At 39.1% G+C, this 14,020-nt stretch overlaps 1 protein-coding gene and 1 long non-coding RNA gene across 10 annotated transcripts in view; one reads left to right on the forward strand and one right to left on the reverse strand.

Moving 5' to 3' along the window:
• The window catches only part of Ilp5 (Insulin-like peptide 5), a 71,990-nt gene that overhangs the window by 14,995 nt on the left and 42,975 nt on the right, over positions 1-14,020 (forward strand). For all 9 annotated transcript variants that reach the window (XM_074142842.1, XM_074142840.1, XM_074142839.1 and 6 more), the window contains exon 2: positions 13,842-13,939. The gene's annotated coding sequence lies outside the window, so the exon portion shown is untranslated. The remainder of the gene's footprint in view (positions 1-13,841; positions 13,940-14,020) is intronic.
• LOC141461651 (uncharacterized) lies at positions 1,025-13,869 on the reverse strand. Its single transcript, XR_012462985.1, has 3 exons — positions 13,734-13,869; positions 11,697-11,891; positions 1,025-1,242 (listed from the first exon to the last, which is right to left on the reverse strand). It is a non-coding gene; the product is annotated as an uncharacterized lncRNA (long non-coding RNA).

The following is a 14,020-nucleotide window of genomic DNA, read 5'->3' on the forward strand; positions in this document are numbered from 1 at the left end:
AAATTTTGAACTAAAATTCTGAAGTTAGAAGTATTAAGTAATAGTTGGTTTATTTACTATTAGATCTGGGTTGTTGCAAAAACAAATTACATTTATAAAGGAGGATTTGCCTTATATTATAAAGAAAATTTGGGAATTTTATCTTTTATAGTAAAAGGGAAAAAAATTTGTCAAAGTTGGGTGTTTTTCAACGTTACACTTTTTCGTGCAGTTTTTGACGATCAACCCTTATACAACTGTCCTACCGGACAGTTATAATAATGTTTGTAATTTGGAGGAACGTAAATAAATATAGTTAAAATCCACTTATTCTATTAAAAGTACATCTCATGATTGCTTGGCGCCCTGCATTTTGTTTATTACGTATGTCTAGACACACAATATCCGTGGAGAAAATTGAGCCAATATTTAATTATAGAAAAAATTAATGAGAAATAAACAAAATCCTTGCAAATAATTATTATTTACTTCTCATTCTATGCCTAAACAAGAAGATCCATTTTTTAATTTGTCTTCTGCATATTGTTCTTAGTTTCATCCCTCTATATCTCCGAACATCATTGGTTGTGCCATTAAGAAAACTCCAATTTTTGTTTACATTAATCTTGTCTGCGAATGATTCGTTTTAAAAGAATGTTCTCCCAGGCAGTTCGCAATGAACCAATACCAGATGTTAAAGTATTTCATACCAGCCTAGAATCCTGATACTTAAAGCTGATCTGTTCCTAATTTTTAAGCCGCAATCTCTGATTAGTTTTTAAATATTTATAATTAATGTAGCACGTCATTCTTATTTTAAACTTCCCTCTTTATATTCTTGGGCTCAATTTTTAATATATTATGATGCTTAGTGCAAAATGAGTTGTAATATTTTTTCTTGTTCTCAATTTTCCATTTGCTCATAAAACTTTAACTCGCTTCAATTATGGTTTCCCTATCATCTCAATTTATTTCTTTTTGGAACTAAATAATGTATCTCATTCAGTAACTTCTAATAATGGTGTGGATTAAGTATTCAACAAATCAATTCCAACATTACCAATTTATTAATGATTTGTTAGTACATTTACGAAAATCACAGTTTCATAAAATTAATCAAATTAACCAACATTAATCAAAACATTAAGTTTTAACTATATCATTGTTGTTAAATGCGGTAACCACTAGGCAGTCCAAAAAGATTGTCTTCATATTGCTGTAGCGTCGATGACATCGGATCTCGTAACCAGGAAACGAGTGTACCTGCGGCAATATTTCAAAATTCTAAATTTTTTATTTTTACAAATTTTAGTTTAAGTACGTTTTCTAAACGAATAATAATACAAATGTTGATTAAAACGTTCTTTATATACAAAAACTTCAATTCTTGGTTTTGATGATAAAGAGCATTGAGCTTTTAACTGTTATTACTTATTTCTCTAATTTATTTAATTCTTTAATAGCAAAGAACTTTAAATAGAATGTCTTTAAAATATCTTATGCAGACAGAACACGGTTCAGCATTCAAACATCGACTGAATAAACCACAACAACACCTAAATATTATAATTTTGTACTTACTACTGTAATTTAAACAAATATTTTCGGTGTCCTGCCATCCTGCATCTGAGGGTGTTTCGAATTCGTCTTCTTTTCCAGTATCTTTTTACCTGATGGTTTCACATGCCAGTTCTTTTACCAAATCATTATCGATTTTTGTCTTCAATCAGTATCTCACCTCGAATACAATTCTGACTGATTTCTTTTTAATTTCCAGATATTTAAGTAATTCTTTTCAATAACAGTTATGATGATATTAGCTCTACATTAAACTTAACAAACTTTTTTATAATACCCTGAAGAAGGTAGTAAAAATTACCGAAACGTTGGTATAAAGCCAAAAAGTTGTTTTTATTCAAGACCGCACCTCGATATTCCCCAAAGATCATCTTTTCAATAACTTTTTTTTCTTTTGTCTCTTCTAATTTTCCTTTCTGCTTCTTTCATTTTTATCTTTTTAATTAAAATAATTTAGAGCTTCTGTACACAATAAAATTAAGTCAGTTTTAATTTCAATATCTTTTTATTTATTTTTTTAAAGAAGCACAATATTATTACTTCTTCTTTCTTACTAAGAGCAAGAGGTATTGTTAATTAGAATGGCAGTGGATAAGAAAGATTGAATATTGGTTAAGAGTAAAACTGGAATCGAGTTAATTGGATCCAGTGAATCAACAAGCAGTTGTCCAGTTTGTCTACTTTTTAGAGAGACAGATTTGCATGCAGATATCTGTCAACTTCAAATTGATTTTTAATATCATGCCGTCTATTCAAAATATTATTTTGACGGACCGTTAATCTTTACATGCTTTACCGTTCAGCTCGAATATCGTAATTTGCCAAATTTATGAGAATCTTGTCTCTTATTTTATTTCAGAAACAGCTCCCTAAATTTAAATGTCTCTTAACATTATATTGGTAATTTGACCTGTCCAATGTATTGGCTTGACTTTTTAGAGAAATGTGAAGCTTTCAGTTTGCTGGAAGAAGCCGTACGCTTCTTCTTCTTCTTTTTTCTTGGCATTACTCTGGTCCATGAAGAGCCCCTAGCCTTCTCAATTGAGGTTTCAATACGTATAAACGTTTTGCAGGGTAGGGTTGTCGGCCTTACGCCCAAACTTAGCCCAAAGGAGCTACGAGCTCGTAAGTGTAAGTGCATTGGGTCCCTAATGAATAGTGAAAGTGCATGGAGTACTGTGCCCATTGGATTGCAACACCCAGGAAACTGCATGCAACAGTGCAACCCCCCTGCGAGAAGTAAATCGCGTAGCCCCCTAAACTTAAGAAACCTACGTCTCTGCAGGCTAAATACTCCCAAGGGTCATTAGGTGAAGAGAGATGTGTCACAGTACCTTAGCCAGATTTTGGGCACAGGTACATTAGGAATGTTTATTTGCTCAAGTATTAGGTGCCCAAAAATGTCCACTTCCACATAGACGGCCAAAATTTAGGTTACGAGTATATCACACACTTTTAAACAACTTGTACCTGCTAACTCTTTTCAACACATCTAGAAATGAAAAGAAAATTTTTGGCAAGGAGTATAAACTACTTCTCGTCAACTCAATTTTGAAAATTTATCACCATCATAATAACTAAAAGTAAGAGATAAAACCTTGATTTTTGAAAATGTCGCCTAAGATGTTTTGTAAAAAATTTCTTGTACTACACATTACATAAATACAAGTAGCTCTACAAATTTGATTCGCATCATTTTATGGAAAAATTAAAAACAAGTGCAGTTCCTTTAAAAAAAGGGGATTAACTAGGCTTCTCTTTAAAGCGTCATTTCATCTTATAGTTAACCGTTTTCTAAACAAACACACAAAAAAATATGAAAATTCAAGGCGAAAAGGAATATTGAGATTCTGTCAAGCATGGTTTTTGCTATAATGAAATGGTTTAAAACTTGACCTAAGTTTAAATTAGTTTAAATTTAAAGGAAATGTGACAATATAAATTGCAGTGAGCTTATTTAAAAAAATATTGTAACGAAGTTGACCTGGGCGGAGAAGAAAGGCCTAGATTGTTCTAGAGGTTGAACGACCAAAGTCAGTAACAGGCCGCCACTGCATAAACAAAAGGGCGGTACCTACCTGTGGCAAAGAAGAAAGGCCTAGATTGTTCTAGGGGTTAAGCGGCTAAAGCCGGTAACAGGCCACCACTGTGTAGACAAAAGGGCCGGTCTTTCTCTTAGCTAGAAAGGAAAGGGCTAGATTGTTCAAGGAGTTAGTGACCTGTGTAAAAGCCAGCTAAGAGAAAGGCCTCAGTTGGGGTGGTAGCATATGTGTTTCCCAGCCAGTGATTGACAGGTGAGAGTGAGACAGACGGAGTTGGAGAGAGACGGAGAATGGGAGGAGGCGGCTCACAGCTGAGGTGGTGGCAGTATGTTTTCTCCAGCCAATGAACGTCAGGAGGGCGTGGAAACTTATGCTCAGAGAGTTGGAGGAGGGCAGTCCCAGTTGGAGGGAGGCACCCAGTTAAAAGGAGGCAGACACAGCTGGAGAAGTTTAGTTTTCAATCAAGTTTTCAAACGAGTTTCTAATCAAGTGTTAATCGAGTTTCAATCGAGTTTTTAAGCAAGTTTTAAGGAGTTATTAGAGTTTATAGTTATTAGTCAAGTTTATGAGTTAGTCTTGGAGAGTCAGTGTTGCGGAGTGCTTCAGTGGTAGCTAGTTGGGCAATTAGTCAGTTGATGAGTAGAGCGGTGTTAGTGTAGCTGAGACTAGTGCAATTCGGTGCAGTGCGGACCAGGGGTCAGTCGTGGAACAGTTTTGTGGCGTTACGTAGTGAGTAAGTAACAGTAAACTGTTGTGACTGTTGTAAATGGTGACTGTAATGAATAGCGTTAGTTGCTAGTAAATGTTCATGTTAGTTAATGTTAATGTGTGAATAAATCAGGTTATTACTTACAACTTTAGCGAGTTTTATTATTTAATCAAACCCACATATTTAATAACTAGTGGCAGGCATTAGTTGTGTAAGTAAAGTTTTTTTGGGAAAAACTTTACATTGGTGTCAGAAGTGGGATATAGTAGAACCGCTAAACGAGTAAGTGTGATTTTACTAGTTGGGTGAATTGCCGGAAAGTTTTGAAAAATAGACGAGTGTTATATGCCAGTGAGTACTAGGAAGCGGAACATGGAGGAGTTAATGACACTGATGAAGGAAATGAAGGAAGGCATGGAAAAGCGCCAAGATGAGACGAACAAACGCCTAGACGAAACAAACAAGGGCCAGGAAAAGATGAAAGAAGAACTAACAAGGGATATAACCAGGCAAATAAGTAGGATGCAAGAAGAAGTAAATCAAGTCCAGAAGGAAATGAGAGACGGCAAAGCCGAGATGGAGAAGAAAATCGACGAGGTAGAACAGTATGTGAGGCGAAGATTGGAGAGTGCCGGGACCGGTCACCCAGAAAACGAAGGCCCAAGACCCGTGCACGGTGCCGGACCACGAATCAAACCGCCAGCCTACGACGGAACTTCATCGTGGGCCAATTATGTACTGCAGTTTGATGCGGCAGCTTCTGCAAATAGTTGGACGGAACGAGACAAGGTAACATCTTTGATAGTTTCGCTGCGGGGAGAAGCTCTGGACATCCTCCAGAGTATTCCAGAGGCTCACCGACAGGATTTCGGTCTCCTGACGGGGCACTTGGAGAGGCGATTTGGCGACCGGCATATGCAGGAGCTATACCGCACGCAGTTTAGGACAAGGCGGCAACAACCAGGGGAAGCTCTCCAGCAGTTCAGCGCGGATATCTACCGCTTGGTAAGAGCTGCGTTTCCTGGGGTAGATGACGAACTATTGGAGGGATTTGCGGTGGACGCCTTCACGGACGGCCTAAAGGACCCCGAATTAAAGCAGGCGCTTAAGTTGGCCAAACAGAAGACGCTCGGGGAGACGCTGGCTCGAGCTCTGGAGTTTGAGACAGTAAAGAAGAGCATCCAGAGGGATCCAGTTCGGGTGAGACAGACCTACTTGAAGCCGCCCGCCGCTCCAAGCACAGATGGTGCGAACCACGGAGTTGAAGAGGTTCTGGAGCGATTCGTACGAGAGATCCGAGGACTGGTGCCCTCTAATCTAAACAGAAGGAACTCCCTGAAATGCTATAATTGTCAGAAGTTTGGACATGTGAAGAGGCAATGCACACTTCCGTCTCGCAAATATCAACAAAAAGAAGAAGACCGTCAGGGAAACGACGAGCTGTCGGCTTAGTGGGGCGAAAGCCGGCTCATTTCTCCTTTGCCCCAACACAGATAAAGGTGTCACGGCTAGAGTGTGAAGATAGCAGCCTACTGTTGGAAGGAAAGATAGCAGGGAAAGCCTGTCAGATGGTTGTAGACACTGGAGCCACCCATACTATTGTCAGGAAAGGCTTTATACCGAATTTGAAACTACATACTCCGTCAAGAGGGTATCTCATCGTGACGGCCAACGGAGACAGCATGGAAGTCGCAGGGGAAGCCCAAGTCACCATCGAGGTGGGTACTAAGCAGATTTCCCATCGGGTGGTCGTAGCGAATATCTCGGATCCGGTCATATTGGGAATGGATTTTATGAATTCACACAAAGTTGTCCTGGATTTCGATGAAAGATCCATTCGAATTGGGAACGAAGAAACGATACTCAAGATGTCCAAGGAAGATGTTGGGGTGATAAGACAAGCAACGCTATTGGAAGACCTTGTGTTACCTGCACGCAGTGAAACCATAGCCACCGTTTCATTGGAGGAAAAACCAGGAGGAGTACTGGGAGTGTTAGAGCCGGCTTCGCAGCGCGATAACGGCATACTCATAGGACGGACGCTCATCTCGGCTAAGACTAATACAATACCGGCTAGACTTTTGAACACCAAAGACTTCGACCAAAAACTGAAGAAGGGAACAATAATCGGTAGATGCGAGGAGGTCCATATGATAACCGGCTCTGAGGTACCCAATGCAAATCTGGTTAGGGAGCAATCTACGCCAAGGCCTAGGGTCGTAGACGAATTCACAGAAAGTGCAGTTGTTGATCTGAGACCTCAGGAAAGGGAAGCAGCTAAGCAGCTATTACACAAATACCATCATGTGTTTTCCTGCGGTGACCACGACCTGGGAAGGACGAAGACAGTACAACACCGCATCAACACCGGCGATCACCAGCCCATTAAGCAGGCGCCACGGAGGATTCCGTTGGCCAAACAACAGGAGGTCGACCAAATGATAGAGGACATGAAGGTACGAGAGGTAATCCAACCTTCCAGCAGTCCTTGGGCTTCGCCCGTGGTGTTGGTCAAGAAGAAGGACGGCTCTACCAGATTTTGTGTTGACTACCGCAAGCTCAATGACATCACGAAGAAGGACAGCTATCCATTGCCACGGATAGACGATACTCTGGATACCTTAGCGGAGGCCAATTGGTTCTCGACTCTGGACCTAAAGAGTGGCTATTGGCAAGTAGAGATACATCCAGAAGATCAAGAGAAAACGGCGTTCTCGACAGGTACCGGCTTGTGGCAGTTCAGCGTAATGCCATTTGGACTCTGCAATGCACCAGCGACTTTTGAGAGGCTGATGGAAACCACTCTAAGAGGGCTACATTGGAGGACCTGCCTAATATACTTGGACGACGTGATCATCTTCAGCAAAACCCTGAAGGATCACCTTAAGCACCTGGGAGAGGTGTTGGAAAAATTGTCCAGCGTTGGCTTAAAGCTTAGCCTGAATAAATGCCATCTATTCAGAAGGGAGGTGAAATACCTAGGACATATTGTTTCCTCCGAAGGTGTGAGAACGGATCCCGAGAAGACCGAAGCTGTGAGTGCGTGGCCGGTTCCAAAGGACAAACGAGAAGTGAGAAGCTTCCTGGGGTTGTGTACCTACTACAGGAGATTCGTTCAGGGTTTTGCGGATATAGCCAGGCCCCTTCATCGGTTGACTGAAAACGAGCAGCCTTTCGAATGGACTCCGAAATGCCAAGAAGCATACGAGAGACTAAAGAATTCCTTATTAGCAGCCCCAGTCTTGGCGTACCCAAGAGCTGGTTGTGAGTTCATCGTGGACACAGATGCCAGTATGGTTGGGATAGGGGGTGTACTATCGCAGGTACAGGATGGCGAAGAACGAGTAATCGCGTACTTCTCCAAAACCCTCTCTAAGGCTGAAAAGAACTACTGCGTCACTAGGAAAGAGCTTCTAGCTATCGTGAAGACGCTGGAACATTTCCATAAGTATCTCTATGGGCAACCGTTCCTGTTACGGACCGACCATGCATCCCTGACTTGGCTATTGAATTTCAAGAATCCGGAGGGTCAGGTAGCACGCTGGATAGAGAGACTTCAAGAGTATCAATTCAGAATAGCCCACCGGAAGGGAAAACTTCATGGTAATGCCGACGCCCTTTCAAGACGGCCGTGTAACCCTGAGTGCAAGCACTGTTGCAGGACGGAGCAACAGGAGCAGGGCCAATGTAAAAGAACCATCGTTCTTCCAGGAGTGGAATGGAGCCCTGAGGCGATTAGGGAGGAGCAACTCAAGGATGAGGACATCGGACCAGTGCTCAAGTTTAAGGAAGATGGGTCAAGACCGGACTGGGAGGAAATTGCGCCCGGAAGTCGAGACGTGAAGTGCTACTGGGCCCAGTGGGATTCGCTCACCATTAAGGATGGGGTGTTGCTGCGAACCTGGGAAAGCGCAGACGGAAGGGAAAAGAAAAATCAAGTGATTCTGCCAGCATCAAGGAGGGAAGAAGTGCTAACAGAAATGCACGGAGGTGCTACCGGAAACCACTTTGGAGTAAGGAAGACACTGGACAAGCTGAGGCAGCGGTTCTACTGGGTAGGCTATCACGAGGATGTTGTAGACTGGTGTCGACGTTGCACTAAGTGCGTAGCAAGTAAAGGGCCCAGCCGAAGAACCCGCGGTGCAATGAGACAGTACAATGTGGGAGCGCCGTTCGAAAGGATAGCAATCGATATAGCGGGACCTTTTCCTAAATCCAAGAGAGGAAATCGCTATATTCTGGTCGCAGCGGACTACTTCAGCAAGTGGACAGAGGCTTACGCTTTACCAAATCAGGACGCGTCCACGGTAGCTGAAGCTCTAGTAAACAACATGTTCAGCCGTTTTGGAATACCACTGGAATTGCACTCCGATCAGGGAAGGAATTTCGAGTCCAATCTGTTCAAGACGGTCTGCGAGATCCTCGGTGTCAGGAAGACGAGGACCACACCGCTGCACCCTCAGTCCGACGGCATGGTGGAACGATTCATCAAAACCTTAGGAGGCCATCTGAGGATGTTGGTAAACGAACATCAGGATGATTGGGACGAACATATACCCCTCATAATGATGGCGTACCGATCGGCCGTTCACGAGACCACTGGCCGAACACCTGCGAGCGTTGTGTTCGGTAGGGAGCTGCGGCTACCCAGTGACCTGTTATTTGGCGGCCCGAAGACGGAAGAATCGGATATGGATAGTTATGCTGCGGAACTTCGCCGTAAGTTGAGAGATATACATGGAAAGGTGCGCGACAGGATAAAACTGGAAAGTGACCGGATGAAGACACGGTATGACATGCGGGTCACCGGAAGAACGTTCCAGGAAGGCGAGAAAGTTTGGTTGTATAACCCAGTACGCAAGAAGGGAAGATCCCCTAAATTACAGAACAACTGGGAAGGACCTTACACCATTGTCTCACGACTCAACGACCTGGTGTACCGAATTCAACGCACGCCCAGATCCAAGATGAAGGTGGTACACTTGGACCGATTGCTGCCCTACATCACGAAGGAGACTTCTGTTCGGGACGAACAGTTCTAAGAGGGGAGCAGTGTAACGAAGTTGACCTGGGCGGAGAAGAAAGGCCTAGATTGTTCTAGAGGTTGAACGACCAAAGTCAGTAACAGGCCGCCACTGCATAAACAAAAGGGCGGTACCTACCTGTGGCAAAGAAGAAAGGCCTAGATTGTTCTAGGGGTTAAGCGGCTAAAGCCGGTAACAGGCCACCACTGTGTAGACAAAAGGGCCGGTCTTTCTCTTAGCTAGAAAGGAAAGGGCTAGATTGTTCAAGGAGTTAGTGACCTGTGTAAAAGCCAGCTAAGAGAAAGGCCTCAGTTGGGGTGGTAGCATATGTGTTTCCCAGCCAGTGATTGACAGGTGAGAGTGAGACAGACGGAGTTGGAGAGAGACGGAGAATGGGAGGAGGCGGCTCACAGCTGAGGTGGTGGCAGTATGTTTTCTCCAGCCAATGAACGTCAGGAGGGCGTGGAAACTTATGCTCAGAGAGTTGGAGGAGGGCAGTCCCAGTTGGAGGGAGGCACCCAGTTAAAAGGAGGCAGACACAGCTGGAGAAGTTTAGTTTTCAATCAAGTTTTCAAACGAGTTTCTAATCAAGTGTTAATCGAGTTTCAATCGAGTTTTTAAGCAAGTTTTAAGGAGTTATTAGAGTTTATAGTTATTAGTCAAGTTTATGAGTTAGTCTTGGAGAGTCAGTGTTGCGGAGTGCTTCAGTGGTAGCTAGTTGGGCAATTAGTCAGTTGATGAGTAGAGCGGTGTTAGTGTAGCTGAGACTAGTGCAATTCGGTGCAGTGCGGACCAGGGGTCAGTCGTGGAACAGTTTTGTGGCGTTACGTAGTGAGTAAGTAACAGTAAACTGTTGTGACTGTTGTAAATGGTGACTGTAATGAATAGCGTTAGTTGCTAGTAAATGTTCATGTTAGTTAATGTTAATGTGTGAATAAATCAGGTTATTACTTACAACTTTAGCGAGTTTTATTATTTAATCAAACCCACATATTTAATAACTAGTGGCAGGCATTAGTTGTGTAAGTAAAGTTTTTTTGGGAAAAACTTTACAATATTTATCAGTAAGTTTGTGGAGGCTAGAAATAGATTACGAGTTTAATAAACATCTGTTTCATTCATAACTTCAATATTGGAATTTCCCAGTTAGACAGTTACTACTGTTCTACACTACATTACCTTTAGCTCTTGTTTATTAGCTCTAAGTAGATTAGTTCGATGGCATTCAGTCCCATTGAGCGGTTCTCATCTTCCTTCATATTACCAAACTCTTGATTATTATTCCATCTGGTTACACGATAGCATATTTTTAATTTCCTCTACTTCTTACATCTAGTTTGCCGGAAGTATTGCCGATTTTTGAAATTGGTTATACACTGATTACATACATAAATAAATATTTTATCTACTTGTATATGAAAACATTTCTCATATGAGTCATTCACCACTTGAATGTAGTTTGAAATTAATCTTTTAGATAATCGGGAGGTAATTTGGCGCCTGAAGCTTTTATTGTGTTCTTTCCAGCTTTCAACAACTAATATCTTCTTTTACATTTCAAACTTTGATATTTTTTGAGACATTGAAAAAGAGGTTTTTACGCCAGCCTATTTTCTTTCATCTTATGTACCCAAGTGTGAATAATACCTTTATCAAATTCTTACTTTCCATTTGCATCTCATTCCTAATCATAGTTAGTACTGGACTTGCCTTCTTCACCAAACAATCATTCTTCCTTGTCCCATGTAATACCATTTCATTATCGCATATTCATAATCGTCATCTTCGAATGAATTCGTCTCTCTTGGATTCATCGATTTGACTTGGACTCATATTTATTCGTAAGGTCTACCACCAATTTGATTTTTTTGTTTGTACAACTTTGTTTTGAGATAGATCGAAATCTTTTCTTTTTATAAAACCAGTACGTACGTCTAAATATTTGTATTTAATACTCATTATATCCTCGTGTTTTTATTTCTGTTTATAACGTGGACTTAAAATAATTTCAAGTCAAACGTTTTCATCTTCAATTGCTCTATAATGGCAGTAAAGATTTTGACTTGATTGAGGTCTGATTTTTTTGTTTGTACAACTTTGTTTTGAGATGGATCGAAATCTTTTCTTTTTATAAAACCAGTTTGTCGAAACTGTTTGTTTTTCCTATATTTTAAGAGCGGTTCTTAAATGCACAACCACGCTAAGATTTAAATATTTTTAAAAAAACATTTGCATTGTACAATTTAAAATATGAAGTGTGTAACAAAATATCAAAGTTGTATTCATGTAATAAACTTGCTACTTACTTGTAATCTATTATATAAATATATGTACATATATATACATAATATATAATATACTTACTGTTATTTATTTTTATTTTTTATAACGTCTTTTCCTTTAAGTATTTGTTCATATTGAATCTGGCAGTCTGATACAATTTTTACAATTTACTTCATTTTCATTTAGTTGTGTTTAGATTCTCTTCCTGTTGCTAAAGGTCATAACTACTTCTCTAATTTACTCCCTTTTTCTGTGCTGCAGCAAGAGAAAGTTGTCCTGTAAATACATGAAAGAAGTACTTGTTTAACATGCAATAATAGGATCAGTTTGTAAATAATTATTGACTGCGTTGGAAATATTTGCCACATGAGATTAAACATAATACATTTATGTAATATACGGCGTTTTTATACCACACTCAACTATGATTAGCAGTAATTACTATTTCCAGCACATATTATGTAACTAGTTACCACGAATAACGTTACTAGCTATCTATCTTCTAGCTGAGTGTAGCATTATTAGCTTAATCTACTAATATTCCTCTTTGGGAGATTTGAAAAAGTGCTTCAGGATTACCAGTACCCATTCTATTCAGTATTGTGCAACGCATATTTCTGATGTGGGTAATATAAATTAAACTATTATGTGAAAATTTGTACCTAAAGGAGGTTCTTCATTGTAATCATCATTTACGTTCATTAAACCTAAATTGTTACGGATGCTATTTCAAAAACAAAGGAGACTGAGATACAATGATTTGACATATAAAAACAATGCAAATTGAAAGAATAATACACGATGTTTTTTGTTGTTTTATTTTTTAATTTTTAAGTAATGTCTAAAGTACATTTCTAAAACACAACTTAAAAAAAATAATCATGTTTTCTACTATTCAACTTAAAACATCATTATTACAGCCTAATAAATTGTAAAAAGCTATAAAATAATAAAAGTAAAGTAAAATCTTAAAAATTCCCCACGAAAATTGTGCAAAAATACAAACTATGTATCAGTGCAACATAATACAGTAGGAGCTCAAAGCAGAATCATGGTGAAGAGGAGTGGCACATTGAAAGAAAATATCTAGCCAATAAAAAAGCAGAAGTGCCGTTTCACACTAGCATTGGCCGTGTTTAAAGTATACAAAATGGGGTACTATCAGTCTAACTCAATTCTGATTGGCTGATATTTCCACCAACCTAGACTTCCCTATTCACGTTGACTTTGTTGTGAGCTCCTGTACCATTCTGTCCTACTGATACAAAATTTGCATTTTACTTTATTTTTTGATAGTTTTTTTTTAATATTCCAATTTTTTTCACTATTTACTGGATTTCTACTAATATTTCCTTGCACATGATGCTATTTGGGCTTTAAATAAAGAATATAGACATTTCTTTTATTTTTAGAATTTTTTTATTTAGGATTTTTTTAGTTAATTAATGTTCAACTGTTTTACATAATAAAAACGTTCACTAACTTGTACCCAAAAGGAACAGAATGAGTTATTTGTACTTTACAATGTATTAATGATTAATTTTCAACCTTGTAATCTTGATCTACGTTTATTAAACTTAAACTCTTACGGAAGCTGTCTCCAAAATAAAGACGACTAAGATACAATGATATTACACCAAAAGGGAGTTGATTTTGTTCACTTCTTTCACTAACAAAATGTCTTTCTCGTTAGGCTGACAAAAAGGGATTTAATACAATCAGAACAAAGACTTTGTTTTTCGTCGATAATGAACATGGGGCTCACAATCCGGCTTAAATGCCAATTTAATGAACCGTCCTAACTGGGAGCTCATTTATAATCGTTTACTTTACTGGGCAGAATTTTTTATTTTACAGTTTTAAACGGGCTGGTTCAATAATGTATCACATACCTTTTGTTTATAGTGTATATTAATGAATTATTTTTAGTTTTATATTATTTTAGAGTTTCATGTTTTTTAGCACATTGTGGATGTTTGAATGAATTATGTTTTTAACAAAGTTCGCTTCTAAAGTTGATTGAATATGCCTGACATTTAATAACACTGATTTACTCAACAGTTTTATAAATTACAAAAATTTTCTACATACTTTTACATATTACATTTAAATACTTACATTATTATGTAGTACTAAAAACGAGCTCTTCTTTGGATTCCATAAAAATAAAAATATCAAGATGTCTAAGATAATCTGCATTATCTAATACATTTATTTCTATTTCAGAACATTGCTGATAAAGGTCTCTCTCTAGCTACCGACAAGGAGCAATTTTGGAGTCTTAACACTTAGCTATCATTAATCTGCCCGCTTCATAGTCACTGGTGAGATTTTCTATGAATTTTTATAAACTATTCTGTGTTTTTTCTCCACTTATTTTCTATCTTCTGCTACTACAGATAAAA

Source organism: Rhodnius prolixus, unplaced genomic scaffold, assembly GCF_049639745.1.
Source record: "Rhodnius prolixus isolate KJV_2025 unplaced genomic scaffold, Rpr scaffold_12, whole genome shotgun sequence".
In the NCBI taxonomy this organism is placed as follows: Eukaryota; Metazoa; Arthropoda; class Insecta; order Hemiptera; family Reduviidae; genus Rhodnius; species Rhodnius prolixus.